Source organism: Ascaphus truei, chromosome 1 (assembly GCF_040206685.1).
Source record: "Ascaphus truei isolate aAscTru1 chromosome 1, aAscTru1.hap1, whole genome shotgun sequence".
Lineage (NCBI taxonomy): Eukaryota > Metazoa > Chordata > Amphibia > Anura > Ascaphidae > Ascaphus > Ascaphus truei.
Genome location: NC_134483.1, coordinates 549,506,962 through 549,527,980, shown reverse-complemented (window position 1 = coordinate 549,527,980; position 21,019 = coordinate 549,506,962). Strand labels below are relative to the sequence as shown.

The window sequence follows — 21,019 nt, the reverse complement described above, 5'->3', positions numbered from 1 at the left end:
ATGAATATGTCATAATGGCCCAAGTAATTTGATGTAAATGATAAATATTTCTCCTTATGTGAGTACCTATGGCATTTTAAGAATGTTAATGCGTACATAGTTTATTTCCAAAGCTTTCTGCTACACTCCCATCTCTGTTGAAACTTCAGCACACAGTTTCCTTTGCCGGTCAGAATGTAATTTTGTGCATTGCATAACTGTACCCCAGTTTTGCACCACAACATATGTTTGTGCTGTGAAACACATGTATGCATTGTTGCATAAATATGAATGGTTGTAGTTGGATGCAGCTACTAGTTTACTTTCTGACGTTCCTGTGTTCAGATTCTCGATTAGTATATTAATTGTTTTGTTACACTCTGAGTATTGATCTTAACACGAATCATGTATTACATATGTAACGGTGTTTCTGAACCGGCCTGACCCACCCAATCTCACATTGGCCCCTGTGGTCTAACCGGCCCCCATTACAGTGTGGTAGTGTCTGGTGGTGCACCTGTTGGCAACAGGACTCCTGAGTCTCCCGCATGATGGTGTGGGGAGGACCCGTCCAGACAGGCAGCTGAGGTAGTGTGCTGAGTCTCACCTATTTCCAGTGCAGCGCCTCCACCTCATCAGGGTCCCTGCGTCCGCAAGGGGATGATCCTGTTGAGGAACTCCTCCGTGGTGCTCCTCTCTGTACATTCACTCCACACATGTACACGAGAGGGTTTGTGAATGAGAACATCTTTATTGGTTGATGTGGGCTAGCTGCCCCTCGCAGTATATTCTTAGCCACTCATTCTGCAGTCAGTGCCTCCCTTTAAAAGGTGTATCTCTCCTTAGATAGGGATTCCCTATCCCCGCAGGGATCACTGCCCTGTGCCAGGTCCCTGGACACGGTCTCCTCTATGGTTACTATAACATAACTTTCAGTCTCTTAGGCTAGTACTTGAACTTGGGCTCCTGCCAGAACTCCTCCTCTTGGCAGACCTGAACGTAGATCTGTGCAGAACTAACTTTAGGCTCAGTGCTGTGCCTTATGTATACTCTGGAAGCTGACACACCTCTGACATCACTAACCATGGAGTCAGAGCATGTGACTACTCCCATCCATACACAGGGCACCCCACCAGGGTGTGAGGGCAAACCTCCATAATTACTGCTGGCATGCCTACAACTTACCAGGCCTTACTGTCAGCAGGAGAGATGACTGTAGCCATTTTACATGTCCGCTATATTCTCCCCCTGGTGAATCCCATCGTCCTCGCTGGGACCTAAATTTGTATACCCTTTTCCAGGAAGCACTGAAATACAACACATAATTGGTTAACTTTTCATACAAATCTTCATGGTGTATAACAAAAATGACTACAGTACATTCCGCCAAGCCCGCCCCGACCAGCAGCCACGAACCCGCGTAATGTATAGTACCCCCTAAAAATAGTGATTTGGGTCAGGTTTCTTGACCTCTCTTCCGCCCATGTCTATGACCGTGACGTGATAGTGCCTAGGCAGTCCCCTCTCAGGCCTATATGTCACCCGGTGCTTATAGATGTTTCGGCCAATGCCCCATACCCGCACTAAGTGCTCTATGCGCTCCTCAGCCTTCTTCCCTATTACGGAACTCCCTCTTCCCACTAGGTGCATTTCTATGGCCTCCCTAAGCCACCTATCCCGGTTGTCCTCTATCTCATCCATGAGAGGCTCAGGGACATACGGGTACTCCAACCCGTGGGAAGATTTATACCGAGCCATTATGGTTCTCTCGGCCCTACTTATCCTAGTCAGGTCAGCCTTACCTGCCCTCCCAGGCAACACCCATGATAGGGGCTCATCAGGGTCCACGGGGTCTGATAGGATGCTAGGACCCATGGGTTCTATTTCCCTATTCTCGATCTGCAGCCACCGCTCCTGCAACTCTCTGTCCCTCTGTTCCGGTGTAAATTCTCCCACAGCCCACCAGTAGTCCACTACATCTTCTCGCCGGATGAGGAACCGAGTGCGGTCCATCCAGGCGGAGTACCCTTCGAATAGTGGGGCCCACCAACGGTTCTCCCTGAATCTATTTGACCTCCCTGACTCCCTATCATCGTCTATAGAAAATATCCCCGATGACCGTGCCGATCGCGGTAGGGACCACCTGGAAGACCCCGGGGCCTTTATCACTGGCTCGGGTGCTGTCGTGACCACTCTCAATTCTCCCCCTCCCCGAGAATCGCCCTCCGTAGCGCCACTGCGCTGTCTTTCCCCAGTCCGTCTCCCTTCTCCCCCTGATGATATGTCCACAGATTCCAAACTAGGCGGGGAACCCGGGGACCGTGTGATTGGGGCAGGGGTTTTAGCTAGGGCGGGGGATTGGGCGGATGGGCAAGGAATGGGACCCCACGGGGTTACGACCCGTTCCTGGCTGACCGTAGACTGGTCCAATGAGGATATCTCACCCTCCTCAGTCCTTGGATCGCCCATCCAACTCCTGGGCCTTGTAGGTGATCGGAGACCTTCCCCCGATCGCCGAAGCGTCGCTGCATTCTTCCTCGGGGTTCCGCTGTCGCCACCGGAAGTGATGTCCTCCCCGGAACCGGAAACACCGTCATCGCGGGTTGGACCCCCATTCGGGATCTCTTCCTCAATGACGACATCCGGAAGCTCCGCCGTCGTCCTCACCGGAAGTGATGCCGTCTCTCCACGTGCGCCTGCGGCCTGGCATGGCCTCTCCGCTCCTACACCGTCTGCTGGGGCAAGGTAAGTGAAGGGACACCTCTTACCCGTCCGCAGGGGTGTCGGCGTCTCTCGTCCGTCGCCGCCACGCTCTGAGGCGGAGGGACTCCGTCTCTCGGCTCGCCGATCTGCGGGGGACGTCCTGTCTTTCTGACAGCTGCTGGTACCACGGGGTGTCGTCCTCCCCGGTTCTATCCTGGGCCTCGCTGTCACCTTCGCAAGTTCACGGAGATCCTCGTCCGAGTATTCTCCCTTCTCGGTGCGGTCAGGAGGTGACCCGACTGTCTCGGTTGCGGCCGACCCAGCCGACTTGACCGGCTCCAGTCCCCTTTCTCCGGGACTCGCACGTCCTATCCACAGTGCGCCAGGGGACTCGGCGGTTCGCATAGCCTGGTCCCCCGGGGGGTCAGCCGATTGTATCGGTATAAACGTTGGCATAGGCCATAAGTACAGTGTCCCGCAATGTGGGCAACGTGCCGCCGTGTTGACCGTGCCTCCGGGCAGCCCGCATTGTAGGCAGAGCCCGACCACCGTCTCGGTGTTAGCCACCCTTACTACCAGTAGCCCGCCGGGTACTGAGTAGGGCTGAGTGGAGACCATAGTTCCCACAGCGGAGGGACAGGCCATTCTCTTTGTGGGGACCACTTTCAGTGTGGGTTTCTCCAGGTCAGTGGTTCCTCGTGACTGACCGATAGAAGCTTCTGGGCCAGCCATTTCCTGCTTCGGCTCCTCCTTCCGCTGACATAGCTGGAACCCGCCCCCAGGGGTTGCAATTATGGGCGGGTCCCACAGGGGAATATCATGCCCCTTAATTAAGGCCGCGCCTCTCTCAGTCCTGGTGGGCGCGGTCTACGTTTTCGCGCCAGTTTCCTCCTCAGAGCTGGATTCTTTTCCCGCGGCTAGTTCCCGCCTTCTCCTTGCAGCAGCTTTGCGTGCAAAATATCCCTCTTTCTTGCAAATCAGTTCCGCGGCCGGAACTACTTTGTGTAGTGGCGCCGTCTGGATATCAGTCCCTGGGCCCAGTGGGTGCATTCCCACAGGCCATAGTTGAAAGTCACTCCCCCTGGTGGAAATCAGGGGAGGGTCCCATAGACTAAGCGGTTGACTCAGCATAGGGGCCGAGTGAGTCACTGTCCATGAAGGCGCAGCCATAGCTTTCGCACCATGCCCCCCATCAGGGCGGGGCTCTGCTGTTCGCGCCATTCCCGGCCAGCTTTTTGCAAGTTCTGCATCAGCCATTTCTTCTGTGACTGTCCCATGCGGTTTCCCTAGCAAGCGGGAACCGCCATTTTGGTTGGCTTTTAAGCCCAAAAAGTCATTTTGTTTGCTCTCCTCGCGGGGTTCTCCCCCAATTATTACAATTTCCTCACACTCTTCAAGGGTGGCCCCTCGGTGTCCCAGACAGGATAAAAACGGGGCAGCCACGGCCTTCGCTCCGCTCCAGAGCAGACTGGTTAACGATAACTCGGCGACAGTTTGCTCTTCAGTGGGGTGCACGCCACGGGTGCCCTCCCCATCAGCCTCTGGTCGCCATTTTGTGTTCTCCGCACCACGCGGATCCTCCATTCTCTCGTAACAGTTATCGTACATGGGACTCCGCTCTGCGGGGCAGCCTCCACATCAGTACAATAAAGAGTTGCTCAGATGCACCACCACATGTGTACCTGAACTAGGCTGGACTCATGTTGCACTACCTCAGGCTAGGCTCACTCTCTCAGTGTCTGCTGTGTCTCCTTCCTCCCAGTCTGTGCTCCCTATGGTAAGTGTCTGGAATGGGCTAGGTACTCTGGCTCTGCCATGCAGTACTTGGTGCGTCTACCTCTCTTGGTCAGCCTAGCGCAGACCCTCTCCAGGATTCCTGACCAAGTTACAGGCTATCCCTTCTGGCGTCCTACCAACTAGCACTGCCTCAAGGTGACTCGGTCAGCTATAGCCCGGCTCCAGACCCCTCACTCCTTTCAGGCCCCTAGGTCGTCCCTGCGAACTGACAATATCCCGTCAGCCCCCTGACCACCCCTAGGTCCGTCCCTACGCAGCACAGAGTGGCAGCAGACGCTCTCCCTGTTTCCCAGTGTGCCTAGCTAGAGCCTGTCCTGATGACAGATCTGATCTCAGCAGCTCGCCTCCAAATGTAACGGTATTTCTGAACCGGCCTGACCCACCCAATCTCACATTGGCCCCTGTGGTCTAACCGGCCCCCATTACAGTGTGGTAGTGTCTGGTGGTGCACCTGTTGGCAACAGAACTCCTGAGTCTCCCGCATGATGGTGTGTGGGGAGGACCCGTCCAGACAGGCAGCTGAGGTAGTGTGCTGAGTCTCACCTATTTCCAGTGCAGCGCCTCCACCTCATCAGGGTCCCTGCGTCCGCAAGGGGATGATCCTGTTGAGGAACTCCTCCGTGGTGCTCCTCTCTGTACATTCACTCCACACATTTACACGAGAGGGTTTGTGAATGAGAACATCTTTATTGGTTGATGTGGGCTAGCTGCCCCTCGCAGTATATTCTTAGCCACTCATTCTACAGTCAGTGCCTCCCTTTAAAAGGTGTATCTCTCCTTAGATAGGGATTCCCTATCCCCGCAGGGATCACTGCCCTGTGCCAGGTCCCTGGACACAGTCTCCTCTATGGTTACTATAACATAACTTTCAGTCTCTTAGGCTAGTACTTGAACTTGGGCTCCTGCCAGAACTCCTCCTCTTGGCAGAGCTGAACGTAGATCTGTGCAGAACTAACTTTAGGCTCAGTGCTGTGCCTTATGTATACTCTGGAAGCTGACACACCTCTGACATCACTAACCATGGAGTCAGAGCATGTGACTACTCCCATCCATACACAGGGCACCCCACCAGGGTGTGAGGACAAACCTCCATAATTACTGCTGGCATGCCTACAACTTACCAGGCCTTACTGTCAGCAGGAGAGATGACTGTAGCCATTTTACATGTCCGCTACACATAGATGGACTGAGCGAAGGAAGCAGGAGTTTCATCAATGTGTCTCAGGAAGCATGTTCACCGCTCATAGATGTACCACGTCATGCAATGGACAACAGTATCGACTTTGGCAATGGCAACGATCAGGAACTGCTGTCCATCCAGGAGGCGGAGCAACGTTTGTTACAAAGAAATTCTGAGAACCACACTCAATTAATGTCTGTACATCAACACATGGTCAGGGAAATTACAGAGGTCAAAGACATTTTGAAAAATGCAGTAACAGAACTTAGGAAACATAATTCCTATATGGAGGCAATTGTTACCTGCTTACTCAAACAAAATGACCTCCAAACTTCTACTGTTTTGACGTCATTTTTGCCTTCCACGTTTGTAGCCACTTTGGAGGGTGCAGATGGTTTGCAAATCAACTGCCCTAACAATTCCGAAGCAGAAGGTGCAATTGCAACACAGCAGACTGACACATGTCGTAGTTTAGAAAATGTGCCTAATGAGCAACAAATAGAAAATGTTAACTTCTCTGATAATTGTGGCGTGCCCTTGTTACAACATGTACAAGGCAAAAACGCACACACATCAAAGAGTCAAAGAGGCACATCCACACCTGTCGTATCGTGTCAATCTGATGTGCTGCAATCAGGCAGTCTTGTGACTAGTCACACAGATTCAGGAAATTTTAACAGTAATGAGTGCCTTCAGAGTGTTACAGTGCAACCCGTGAAAAAACGTTTGCGAAAAGCAATAAAAGCACGCACTGTAGTTGCTGCTCCCGTGACCCGTTCTAAAACATGCAAGTAATGTTATTATATTTTATTGACGCACCAAACGCAGAAAGCTGTACGTTTGTATGTTGATAAGACAGTCACTAGCCATGTGTATGTTAATACAGACAATACGGGCTACCGGTGTATATATAAAATGATGTTTGCACATTCTGTTTAGTGGCACATTGTAAGATACAAAAGGTTGTTCAAATACACAACCTCTAATAAACATGGGATAGCTCTTAGTTTTTATGTCAGCTAACCTAGAGAATTATATATTCAAATGTTCTGTTACATTGAAACGTTTAAAAAATGTTAATAATATTGTAGTTAAATAATTGAAAGGGAAATAAAACAATTTTAAAACTTATATTTCTGTTCATTTTTCCCTTCTATGCTGCCATGAAACATCTGTGTTAGGGAGTGTGAACAAATTACAGACTTTCCTTTGTACAATAACCTTGAACAGGAGACCGAGCTGATAAAAAGTTTAAATTTCTTCATGAAGTTTAAGGAACATACAGTATAGGCAAAATAATATTGTTGTACACATTCCTCTCTGGCCAACATGGATACACGAGCTGCACTGCAGCAAAGACCAAAAATAACTTACAAACAAATAATTATTGCCGCTATTTGTAATAAGATGGACAAACAAGCGACAGTAAGGGAAATTTATGCATACGCTGAAAATCACTACGAATATTATAAATTTGCACCGCAAAGTAAAACTTGGAAAAATGGAATCAGGAGGAATCTATGTTTACAAGCCTGTTTCGTGAAAACAACTTGTCGTGAAGGAGAAACCTTGAGGGCCTGGAAATTACGTTCCTGTTGTCACGTTCCGACAGAAAATGTGAGATTTGTTTCCCGTTACACTGCCGTGGATACGTGTAAACTTCAGAATACAGAGGATTCAGCTAAACTCGCAGGAGAGTGTTCTAATGATATTGTCACTAATCGATACATGCAGCATCAACAGCATAATGAATGGGGGAATAATAGTCGTATTTCTACCCAATATATGCTCCTCCACAGGGACACAGCTTCCGCTGCTGTACCATTCAGTGGTCACCAACGTGTTAATGTTGATGAAAATGCATCACTTGCTGAAGCAGAAGTTGTGAAGGAGAATAAGTTGCTGGAGAATATCAACAGTCCTGCAATACATTTCGTTCATTTGTAAAGGTACTATGATAATCAATTTATTGATTTGTTGCACTGACGGTTTTTAACAGTACCACATGTAGATTATTCGTGTTAATTGTCTGTTACATAATGTTTTGTTCTTAAAATATATAAATATAGTCCAATACATTACAAGCACGCTCATTTTGCTGAATATGTATGGCTAACCATTAACAAAGTATAAGGTCTTATTTTGCTATATAATATGACTTTATTTGTCTTAGTATGATGTTTATATTTTTTCTGGCTACTATACTTGTGATACATCACAATGAGTCCCTGCCATATTATCAATACATGTTCTGATTATATCAATTATGAAGTTACAGCAAGCAACATGAGATTAACCTTCAGCCTGTAGAACAGAGCTTTACATTATAAATATAAAATGACTACATGACCTGTGTATGAGCAGCCAATAAATTTGTTGTCTAGGAAAGGATCATACAGCTGAATCAGTAGTGTTTTATCATTTCTGCATGTTTTCATAGTGCGAAATAGCCGTGTCGGGGGGGGGGGGGGGGGGCAGCAGGAATGCAGCATGAAGAAGAGTGCCAATACAATATTATTGGCCCTTCGTTGCACTTGTTCATACTTGCATTCCTGTCATTATTGGTGGGCGCAGGGTTGAAAGTTAGCAGACGTCTTTTGGTGACGTCAGTGGCAGAATCGTGTGTGACAGCAAGGGGAACCTGGTGCCATGGATCGTGACGCCTTCGTGACACGTTGATGGGCTTCACGCAACGGAGCCAGGGAGGAAAGGGGGTGGGTAAAGCTGGCAAAGTGCTAGCTTATGCTAGCAACCAGGAGATGCCATTAGTGGGAGGGAGTGGGAAGGGTAAGGGGGGGGGGGGGCAGCAGGAATGCAGCATGAAGAAGAGTGCCAATACAATATTATTGGCCCTTCGTTGCACTTGTTCATACTTGCATTCCTGTCATTCTTGGAGGGAACAGGGTTGAGAGTTAGCAGACGTCTTTTGGTGACGTCCGCTGCAGATTCGTGTGTGACAGCAAGTGAAACCTGCTGGCATGGATCGGGACGGCTACTGCCGTTTTTTCCTGGCGCTCACTATTGCCGAGTTTAACGCACAGAATTACACCACGCATGGCGAGAATGTTACATTTTCGTTCCCTGCATATGGCGGAAATATCAACATGGCGATCGTGAACAAAAAAGCGCTTTTCGCCACTACTTTGGCGGAATCATGCCGCTTAGAAAATCTCCTGGCGAATAATGCAAAATTCGCCACGCCACTACACCTCTCTGCATACAGGAAGCTAATTATGCCGAATACATGCATAACACCATGTATTCGCACCTCTCTGCATAGGCCCCTTATACTGATAACACTGTGAATATTCAGTATGTAATGTGACAGATGCTGATAAACACAAGGACAGGATGGCAGTAATTAGTACTTAAGCATTTATTAGCAGTGTTGCGATCCTATGCACCATATAATAATACAAATAATAATAATAACAGACTGAGAGTCCAAGCGCTCTATATCCCTCCCTTAAAAAAGGCCCCAAATCAATATTGATATGTAGGGATGTGTTATTTTGCTTTCCCTTTGCTGCAGCGCGTCTCCAGAAGGAGTGTTTGCGTGCCGGAGTGCTCGGAGACTTTGTTTCGTCCACTGGAGTTTATATTTAGTTTCCCCGACCCAGTAAGTGTTATATTCAGTGTAATTGTGTAAATTGTGTGTCTGTCTTAAAAGAAAATAAATTACAATTTATTTTCCCCGCATTGTCGTGCTCAGTTGCATTTCCCGGTATATATTGTGTAGATAAGACTTGGGGGTTCATGCAGTAAGCGGCGGAAAGGCACTTCTCGCCACTTTTCTGCCTAAAAAGCCTATCCGTATTCAGTAACGGGCGAGAAAGTGGCGAGATTAAAAAAAAAACGCCTGTTTGGCAGGCGGTTTTTTTTTTCCCGCCGGTGGCGGGGCGAGAAGGCACTTTCCGCCAAAAAATTCAAATTTTCCGCCACGCTGTATTCTAGAAGAGGCGAGTAGCTAAGCGGAGCTATTCGCATCTCTAGAATACCATTTTGCAGGCGGATCAGCCACGCAAAAAAAAGATGGCTAGTTGCTGCTCAGAGGCAGCGGATGACCGGCGGATCGGCACTTAGAAAAATTTCAGGCCTTTTTCCTGGCTGGGATTGATACCGGGAGTCTCCGGAGCTGATACCATTAATATTAGCACCGGAGCCCCCCGACATGCATCCGAGGCAGAAAAATGCATTTAAAGCCCACTTCATTACCTTAGCGGTTAACCGCTAAGGTAATGAAGGGGTTAAAGAGCCGTGCCAGGTTTATTGTGGGTAGCGGGGTTGGGTGAAGGGGGTATTTGGCCCTTGTTGTTTGTTTAGGGCTTGCGGGGGGGGGTTGCGGGTGCACTTAACCCCTTCACGACTGTCGCGGTTAATACCGCTACGGTCATGAAGGGGTTAAGGCCTCCCGCTACCCCCCCGCAAGCCCAAAACAACCACCGTTGGGGCTAATACCCCCTTCACCCACCCCCACTACCCACAATAAAAAAAAATCACATAAACAACAGCCCCACACGAAATAAATAAATATATATATAAATAAATAAATATATATATATATATATATATATATATATATATATATATTACCCCAACAACACCTATACCCCCCTAACATACAAAACAGTAATGGGCAACATTACTATTATCCACAAATGGATAATAGTGCAGTTGTCCATTTAAAATACAGAACAATAAAGACATTACATACATATAGCACTCACCCATGTGCGTCTGCCACGATGAAGGCCATCCTCATCTTCATCCTGCCCATGCCCCCTCCGCTTCTGCAAAACAGACACAAGAATAAAAACATCCACTGTAATGTCCCCTAACCCCTTCATCACCATAGCGGTTATTAACCGCTACAGTCATTAAGGGGTTAACCCACCATCACCCACATACCCTCCCCCACTAACCCCCCCAGCCAATACCCCCTCCCCCCAACACATACAGTACAATAATGTGCCAAAGAACTATTATCTACATAGGGATAATACATTATTTGGCCATTATTAAACACATTAAATACCGTAGTAAAATAAAGAAAATTCTACTAACCTCATCAATAAGAAGGCCCCGTCGCCAGCATCATCCTTGGGGTCCGTTGCCAAAATAATAAATAGCCAATACATTTCAATGACATTAACATACCAATGAACCCCTTAATCACCTTATCGGGTACTAACCTCAAAGGTAATTAAGGGGTGAAGCCACCCTGCAATGGCAACACCACTTATGCATAACATCCTCAATGAATTAAAAAGCAATTTCCTAAACAAATCTCATGTAATCATTCAATATGAAGCTCAAATGCCACTTAAAACATTGCATTTACAGTGTATACATGTAGCATAACATGTAAGCTACATGTAGACGCTGCAAATCAATGTTAACAATACAATAATGCAACTAAAATAGCCTGACATCACAAGAAGTATATTATTTAATCCAATAAAGTCACCATCAATCAATTAACAGACATCAATTACATCCCTAAACAATTAAAATACCATCCATACCAATTACACAATTAACTATAGCTATCGTTACAGAGAACAAGTTCAAAACATACCAAAAAGGACACCAAAAATAAGAAAATATTAAAGCAAGGCTCTCCATAACCTACAGTACAGCATAAAGCCCAAAAATTACATCTCTCTAATATTAAAATACATTTAACACACATCTAAGCATAGCAGCATAGCCAACATCATTTTCAATAGGGCAAATCAAGCTTTTACAACACTATCATTTCTTACCCTGTATGTATATATCTCTCTAGACATATATACATGCATACATACAGTGGCAAGAAAAGATATACCACAAAAAAAATAAATACGCATGGTCAAAAACCTTTTAAAAAAAATCACAAGTTAAATAAAATACATTTCTTTATTTCACTTACCATTACTTGGCCCCTCCGACTCCCGTTGAACACCTTACTCACGAACCAATCCACGATCAGGAACCCATAAAATAATAAACCATAAAATAATAAACATTAAAATAATAAAACACGACAATCCAGGGGTCTTCTAGTTGTAATCCATCTTCATCTGTATTCTTCTACCTTCTTCCGGGGTCTTCTCCCCGTCTGCTGCCACGCCCTGGTTTTCTTTCTTCCCCGGAGGTCCTTCCTCCTCGGCGTCTTGCTTCAAAATGAGACGACATAGGCTTTTAAAGGAGTATGACGTCACATTTTCGTCATATGGTTCCCACGGCCCTGATTGGGCCATGAAAACCATGTGTTTTGGCCGATGTAAAAAAAAATGATGACGTCACTTAAAGGGAATGAAAGCACAGCCAATCAGAATGGCTTTGCTTCAATTGCCTTTAAGATGACGTCATTAAAACAAACATGGCCGGCCTCACATGGTACGGGAGCCAATCAGAGCGTGGGAACTAATCCCTACTCTGATTGGTTCAAGTACCATGTGACAGTCTTTCAATGACGTCACATCCTTTCTCCCCCAAGCCTCTGTCACATGGTATACTAGAGCCAATCAGAGTAGGGTTAGAGTTCCCACGCTCTGATTGGCTCCCGTACCATGTGAGGCCGGCCATGTTTGTTTTAATGACGTCATCTTAAAGGCAATTGAAGCAAAGCCATTCTGATTGGCTGTGCTTTCATTCCCTTTAAGTGACGTCATCATTTTTTTTTACATCTGCCAAAACACATGGTTTTCATGGCCCAATCAGGGCCGTGGGAATCATATGACAAAAATGTGACGTCATAGGCCTTTAAAAGCCTATGTCGTCTCATTTTGAAGCAAGACGCCGAGGAGGAAGGACCTCCGGGGAAGAAAGAAGACCAGGGCGTGGCCGCAGACGGGGAGAAGACCACGGAAGAAGGTAGAAGAATACAGATGAAGATGGATTACAACTAGAAGACCCCTGGATTGTCGTGTTTTATTATTTTAATGTTTATTATTTTATGGTTTATTATTTTATGGGTTCCTGATCGTGGATTGGTTCATGAGTAAGGTGTTCAACGGGAGTCGGAGGGGCCAAGTAATGGTAAGTGAAATAAAGAAATGTATTTTATTTAACTTGTGATTTTTTAAAAAAGGTTTTTGACCATGCGTATTTTTTTGCTGTTGTGGTATATCATTTCTTGCCACTGTATGTATGCATGTATATATGTCTAGAGAGATATATACATACAGGGTAAGAAATGATAGTGTTGTAAAAGCTTGATTTGCCCTATTGAAAATGATGTTGGCTATGCTGCTACAGTATGCTTAGATGTGTGTTAAATGTATTTTAATATTAGAGAGATGTAATTTTTGGGCTTTATGCTGTACTGTAGGTTATGGAGAGCCTTGCTTTAATATTTTCTTATTTTTGGTGTCCTTTTTGGTATGTTTTGAACTTGTTCTCTGTAACGATAGCTATAGTTAATTGTGTAATTGGTATGGATGGTATTTTAATTGTTTAGGGATGTAATTGATGTCTGTTAATTGATTGATGGTGACTTTATTGGATTAAATAATATACTTCTTGTGATGTCAGGCTATTTTAGTTGCATTATTGTATTGTTAACATTGATTTGCAGCGTCTACATGTAGCTTACATGGTATGCTACATGTATACACTGTAAATGCAATGTTTTAAGTGGCATTTGAGCTTCATATTGAATGATTACATGAGATTTGTTTAGGAAATTGCTTTTTAATTCATTGAGGATGTTATGCATAAGTGGTGTTGCCATTGCAGGATGGCTTCACCCCTTAATTACCTTTGAGGTTAGTACCCGATAAGGTGATTAAGGGGTTCATTGGTATGTTAATGTCATTGAAATGTATTGGCTATTTATTATTTTGGCAACGGACCCCAAGGATGATGCTGGCGACGGGGCCTTCTTATTGATGAGGTTAGTAGAATTTTCTTTATTTTACTACGGTATTTAATGTGTTTAATAATGGCCAAATAATGTATTATCCCTATGTAGATAATAGTTCTTTGGCACATTATTGTACTGTATGTGTTGGGGGGAGGGGGTATTGGCTGGGGGGGTTAGTGGAGGAGGGTATGTGGGTGATGGTGGGTTACCCCTTAATGACTGTAGCGGTTAATAACCGCTATGGTGATGAAGGGGTTAGGGGACATTACAGTGGATGTTTTTATTCTTGTGTCTGTTTTGCAGAAGCGGAGGGGGCATGGGCAGGATGAAGATGAGGATGGCCTTCATCGTGGCAGCAGGACATGGGTGAGTGCTATATGTATTTAATGTCTTTATTGTTCTGTATGTATTTTAAATGGACAACTGCACTATTATAAATTTGTGGATAATAGTTATGTTGCCCATTACTGTATTGTATGTTGTGTATTGCTGCTATGTTTATTGGGGGCATTTGTCCCCAATAAACATGCTACTATGCGTTAACCCCTTCATTGCCTTAGCGGCTATCTGCTATGGTAATGAAGCAGCATTAATGTATTTTAATAATATTGTGCGGGAGCAGGGGGCCCCCTGAGCTAAACCGCATTTATTTGTGGCTCAGAGACCCCCTGCTTCCCGAGTTACAGGCCCCGGTTTGGGGCATCGGTTACAGTGTGGACGCCATGTTTATTGCGGGCACGTAGCGTATGGGACGCAATAAAGATGGCGGCGACACTGCCCACCCGATCACACATTCCGGGGCCTGTAACTTGGGAAGCAGGGGGTCCCTGGTCCACAAAGTGATGCGGTTCAGCTCGGGGGACCCCCTGCTCACTGTATAGTATTATTAAATAAATATTAATGCTGCTTCGTTACCATAGCAGATACCCTGTAAAGTAAGGAACGAGTCTTTATTGATATGTGTGTTTTACTCATAGTGTAGATGTGCAGAGGGTCTCCGGAGCAGAAACTTTTTGGTTTTAGGTCCGGGGATCCCCTGCTTCCCAAGATACAGGCCCCTTTTGGGGGTGCCGGTATCCCTCTGCTTGGTTTACAGGTCGCGGTCACGTGATCGGGAGCTTTAAATGCAGAGGGATACCGGCACCTCATAAAGGGGTCTGTATCTCGGGAAGCAGGGGGTCCCACGACCTGAAACCAATGCGGTTCAGCTCCAGAGACCCCCTGCACATGTACACTATGAATAAAAATGGTTTTACAAATAATTTTTAATGTGCTGATGTTTGCGCCGAGAGAGCAGCGGATCTCTCTCTGCTGCAAACACAACTCGGCAGGGGACGGCTTCTCGGCAGCTTCCTGCCCAGCAGCCGTCTCGCCACTGCTTACTTGCCATTTTAGCAAATGGTGGTGGCGCATTCATTTGGCAGGGATTCGCCCCTTACAGCATACAGCCAGTTTAACACGCCAAAAAACATGGCGAATTGCTAAACTGGCTAATGCTTTTTTTCGCTGCTTACTGCATGAACCCCCTGGTCTCCCGTGACAATGGGTGTAGCAGCAGCAGTGTGTGTGTGGTGTGCTGTTGTATGTATGTGTAGCAGCAGCAGTGTGTGTGTGGGGTGCTGTGCTGTTGTATGTATGTGTAGCAGCAGCAGATTTTGTGTGTAGTAGCAGTTTGTGTGTGTATGTGTCAGTCTTATCAGCAGTGTTTATGGGTGTAGCAGCAGTGTGTGTGTGTGTGAGTGTAGCTGGAGTTTGTGTGTGTGCGCGTACGCACAGTGGGACGGCAGTGTGTGGATATAGATATCTGCAGTGTAAGCGTATATATAGAGGTGGTTTCATGTATTTACCATTTTATTTTAATTAAAAAAAATCTATATATCTATACAAAAGTGTCTTATTTATGGGGGAAAAAAGCCTAGATTTAGCCTATAATAGTAATAATCCCCTCAGAACAGGGCATTACTGGCCAATAATGCCCTGTTATTCGGGGATTATTACTTAAATAACTTTTTAAAGAGTCGTTTACTATATCCAGCAACATACCTGAATATATTCCAATTAGCTATACTCAGTGACTGGCGCATAGCAATATAGAGTAGTATGTTGTGTGAATTAAAGACAAAGGCGCATGACAGCCCCACATTACAGATATAAATGCAGATTACGTAACAGCACACTACGGCTGCGTCCATGGTTAGTGCTGGCGGGCGGAGGCGCGCTTACGCTCGGCACTGAGAGCGGCTTTAGCAGGGGCTCGCTTACGCTTCCGCAAGCGTGTGGAAGCGTAAGTCTTAGCAAAATGTAACATTTTCGTGCTCGCCGGAGCGCAGGGCCGGTCACGTGAGCGGTTCACCCAATGAGGGCTCCGTGATGTCACTGGCCCACCCGCCGACACGCCCCCGGACGGCGCGCTGTCTAAGGCCAGGGAAAGCACCCGCTTTCCCTCAGCCTCTGCGCGCCTCCGCCCGCAAGCAATATTGTATTGTATTGTATGTCTTTATTTATATAGCGCTAAGTGAAGGTGAAAAAACGGCGCTAACTCTATTAGTGTTTCACTAAAAACTTTACAGTGAGTGATTTTAACAAAATCAATTGATTTTACAATAATGAAAACGTGCTCAAATAACGTGCAAATAATAATATTTAATAGGTTCAAACCCCCTGCTCAAACCCAGCTGGTAGGGACTGGTTTCGCTAGTCCCACAAATCGTCACTTTCGTTGTATTCCAGGGGGAGCATGGAGGGAAATAGAACAAAAAAGACAAAAAACAATCTAAGTGTAGACAGTTTTTAGATAGTGTAAAATTAAATGTCTTGTCTTGGCTCGTATGTTGTGCCTACTTACAAGATGTAAGTTGTATTCAAGCGATTTAGACACACAATGGTCTCTGCTAAGGATGTTGTTCTCCACTCTATGAAGCGGTCTCCAATTGTCAGCTCAGCAACCAAGTGTATGTGAAGAAAAATGATACCATAGTGCAGACCAATACAATGATAAAACTAAACTTTATAAATTTAAAAATGAACACTTACAATAAAAATGAATATATTATGCATTGTTCACAATCTTAGTGATCAGGGAGAGAAGAGTGTGTTAACTTCAGGCTCACCCGCCTCTTCCGATGGGACCTGATGTAATCAGCCTCTCTCTGCGACTCTGTGTCTCCGGTGGTGGACTGTGTAACCCAGGCTGTATCCTCCCGTGGGCTGTTGGACTCCCCTTCAGCTGTTGTACATCCGTACTGCGCTTGGAGCTGCCTTTTGGGTGGATGATCTCGCCTCTCTCACCGCCGGTACGTCACTTCCGCTTTGTCCCGTCACGTCACTTCCGTGCGCGGCTGGTTGAATTTCTGAATGGCGATCACGTCTCTCTCCTCTCCCCTCTCAGGACGGCTCCCACTCTACGCGTTTCGCCAGGAAAGGGTGTGTGGCTTCCTCAGGACAAGACATTTAATTTTACACTATCTAAAAACTGTCTACACTTAGATTGTTTTATTTATATAGTGCCATTAATGTACATAGCGCTTCACAGTAGTAATACATGTGGTAATCAAATAAATAACAGATAATATAAATAACAGGTCATGGGAATAAGTGCTTTAGACATAAAAGTAACATTTCGGAAGAGGAGTCCCTGCCCCGAGGAGCTTACAGTCTAATTGGTAGGTAGGTAGAACGTACAGAGACACTAGGAGGGAGTTCTGGTAAGTGCGTCTGCAGGGGGCCAAGCTTTATGTATCATGTTGAGAATATACACAGTGCTATTCATATGCTTCTTTAAGCAAGTGTGTCTTAAAGGTGGATAGAGAGGGTGCTAGTCGGGTACTGAGGGGAAGGGCATTCCAGAGGTGTGGGGCAGTCAGTGAAAAAGTTTTAAGGCGGGAGAGGGCTTTACATACAAAGGGGGTAGAAAGAAGACATCCTTGAGAAGAACACAAGAGTCTGGATGGTGCATAACGAGAAATTAGGGATGAGATGTAAGGAGGGGCAGAAGAATGTAAAGCTTTAAAAGTGAGGAGAAGAATGGAGTTTGAGATGCGGGATTTGATCGGAAGCCAGGAGAGGGATTTCAGGAGGGGAGACGCTGAGACAGATTTAGGAAAGAGTACAGTGATTCTGGCAGCAGCCTTTAGGATAGATTATAGGGGAGACAGGTGAGAGGCAGGAAGGCCGGACAGTAGGAGGTTAAAGTAATCAAGACGGGAGAGAATGAGGGCCTGAGTCAGAGTTTTAGCAGTCGAGCAACAGAGGAAAGGGCGTATCTTTGTTATATTGCGGAGGAAAAAGCGACAAGTTTTAGAAATGTTTTGAATGTGAGGGGCGAATGTGAGAGAGGAGTCGAGTGTGACCCCTAGGCAGCGTGCTTGGGCTACTGGGTGAATGATTGTAGTTCCAACAGTAATGTGGAAGGAGGTAGTAGGGCCAGGTTTGGGAGGAAGTATGAGGAGCTCTGTTTTAGCCATGTTGAGTTTAAGGCGGTGGAGGGCCATCCAGGATGATATAGCAGAGAGACATTCAGAAACTTTGGTTTGTACAGCAGGTGTAAGGTCAGGTGTTGAAAAGTATATTTGTGTGTCGTCGGCATAGAGGTGATAATTAAACCCAAAAGATGTTATTAGGTCACCTAGAGAGAGTGTGTACAGAGAAAAGGTCCCAGGACAGAGCCCTGGGGTACCCCCACAGAGAGATCAATAGAGGAGGAGGAGGTGTTAGCAGAAGAGACACTAAAAGTACGATGGGAGAGGTAGGATGAGATTCAGGATAGAGCTTTGTTCCGAATACCTAGAGTATGGAGAATGTGGAAGAGAAGAGGGTGGTCCACTGTGTCAAATGCTGCTGAGAGGTCGAGTAATATGAGCAGAGTGTAATGACCTCTGTCTTTGGCAGCATGGAGGTCGTCAGTTATTTTAGTTAGGGCTGTTTCGGTGGAGTGAGCAGTGCGGAAGCCAGATTGTAGAGGGTCTAGGAGAGAATAGGTATTGAGAAAATGGAGCAAGCGAGAGAATACAAGACGTTCAAGGAGTTTAGAGGCAAAAGGCAGGAGGGAGACAGGTCGATAGTTAGAAAGACAGGTAGGGTCAAGCTTGCTGTTTTTGAGTAATGGTATGACTGTTGCATGTTTGAAGGAGGATGGAAAGGTTCCAGAGCAGAGGGAGGAGTTAAAAATGTGTGTGAGCGTAGGGATTATAGTAGGAGCTAGAGGTTTTAGGAGATGGGAGGGAATGGGGTCAAGAGGGCAAGTGGTAGAGGGAGAAGAGGCGATCAACAGCGACACATCCTCCTCTGATACAGTGGAAAATGAGTCAAGGAAGGCAGGAGGAGAGTTAGGAAGAGGTGTAGGATGGGAGGAAGAAACATAGGGGATGTTCTGCCGTATGGATTCCACCTTTTCCTTAAAATAGTCAGCAAAGTCCTGAGCGGAGATGGAGGAAGGACAGGCAGCTGAGGGTGATTTGAGTAGAGTATCAAAGACAGAGAACAGTCGGCGTGGGTTAGACTTGTGCATGTTGATTAGTGCAGAAAAGTAGGCTTGTTTAGCTTGCGAGAGGGCAGAGTTGAAACAGGATAGCATAAATTTGTAGTGAAGGAAGTCTGCGAGAGTGTGAGACTTCCTCCAGAGGCATTCAGAGGAACGAGTGGAGGAACACAGCACGCGCGTGTGGGAATTTAGCCAGGGTCTAGGGTTAGAAGGGCGAGTGCGGCAGAGAAAAAGCGGGGCATGTAGATCAAGAGACGAGGACAAGACAGAGTTGTAGTTCCTGACCAGGTTGTCAGGGTCTGTAGCAGAGCTGAGAGAGGAGAGGGAGGAGCTTAAAGTTGACTCAAAGTCAGGTAAGTGAATAGAGCGCAAGTTTCTGCAGAATCGATGGAGATGGTAGATGGAGGTGGAGAAGGGGAGAAGCGAGATAGAGAGAATGAGATGAGGTGATGGTCAGAGAGAGGAAAAGGGGAAATGGAGAAATCAGAGAGAGTTTTTAGTGAAAACCAGGTCTAAGTAGTGGCCATCCTTGTGTGTGCTGGCTGCAGTCCACTGTTGAAGGCCAAAAGAAGAGGTTAGAGAAAGAAAGCGGGAAGCCCAAGAGAGAGAGGGGTCATCAATGTGGCAATTGAAGTCCCCAAGGAGAAGAACAGGGGAGTCTGAAGAGAGAAAGAAAGAGAGCCAGGATTCAAAGTGAGAGAGAAAGGCAGAAGGGGGGTGAGTAGAGGTAGGTGGGCGATAGATGACCGCCACATGGACAGGGAGAGGAGGAGATCTGGACAGTGTGAGCCTCAAAGGAGGGAAAAGCAAGAGAGGGGGGAATAGGAAGGGTTCGGTAACGGCAGAGAGAGGAGAGCAGGAGCCCCACGCCTCCACCCCTGCCATCAGGGCGCGGAGTGTGGGAGAAGGAAAGGCCACCATAGGAGAGGGCAGCTTCCAGAGCAGAGTCAGACTGAGTGAGCCAGGTCTCAGTTATAGCAAAGAGAAGCAGAGAGTGAGAGAGAAAGAAGTCATGTACAGAGAGGAACTTGTTAGAAAGGGAGCGAGCATTCCAAAGGGCACAGGAGAAAGGGAGAGAGGAGGGAGATGGCAGGGGATGGGTATGAGGTTGGAGGGGTTAACAGCAGAAGGAGCAGAAGTTGCATGTGGGAGGCGAGGACGAGAGCAAGTAGAAATAAGACAGGGACCAGGATTGGGAGAGATATCCCCAGAAGCAAGGAGGAGAAGCATGGATAGAAAGAGGATGTGTGAGGAGGATTTGTAGGGGTGTTTTAGTGCAGGGGGTATAGCTGTGTGGTGTCAGAGGACGCAGGTAAGAAAGGAGTTCATGTGAACTGAGAAGTGGTGAATATCCTCCTTTCCAGCGTAGTTCAAATGCAGGAATCAGGGCCAGTTGGGGGTGTCCACTTCTTCCTCACTTCTTTTGAACTTCCTTTTAAACTTCAGTTGTTCGGTAATCATGCCACTTATAATGGGCCACAGCAAAGGCTTCAATGAGAGGATTTAGAGATGGTTTTTACCTAGCATTGTCACTTGCATCTTATACTATATAATTGAAAGCACTGTATGCCTGTCTGGATGTCTGGATGTCGGAATGTCCGGTGTCCCTAGGGGAAATCTCATTGGTCCCTTGGCCCGCCCCCGCACACCTCTCATTGGCCTGAGGCGGAGTGACGGGCCAAAGGACACACAGGGACACACCACACACACACACACACACACACACACCTCTCTCTGTCCTCTCCCCCCCCCATCACACTCGCCTCCGCTCCACTCACCTCCCGCTACACTCACCTCCCTCCACCTCCCGCTCCACTCCCCCCGCGCGCGGGGACAGGCAGTGGGCAGGGCAGCCTGCCGCTGCCTCCACTCACCTCCCGCTCACCTCCCTCCCACTCCACTCACCTCCCCGGCGCGGGGACAGGCAGTGGGCAGGGCAGCCTGCCGCTGCCTCCACTCACCTCTCGCTCACCTCCCTCCCGCTCACCTCCCTCCCGCTCCACTCACCTCCCCGGCGCGGGGACAGGCA

The 21,019-nt window shown here is 46.9% G+C and overlaps 1 protein-coding gene across 2 annotated transcripts in view; it reads right to left on the bottom strand.

The window, feature by feature from the left end:
- LOC142468238 (uncharacterized) overlaps nucleotides 1-21,019 on the bottom strand; it is a 407,600-nt gene that overhangs the window by 146,387 nt on the left and 240,194 nt on the right. The window lies entirely within an intron of this gene.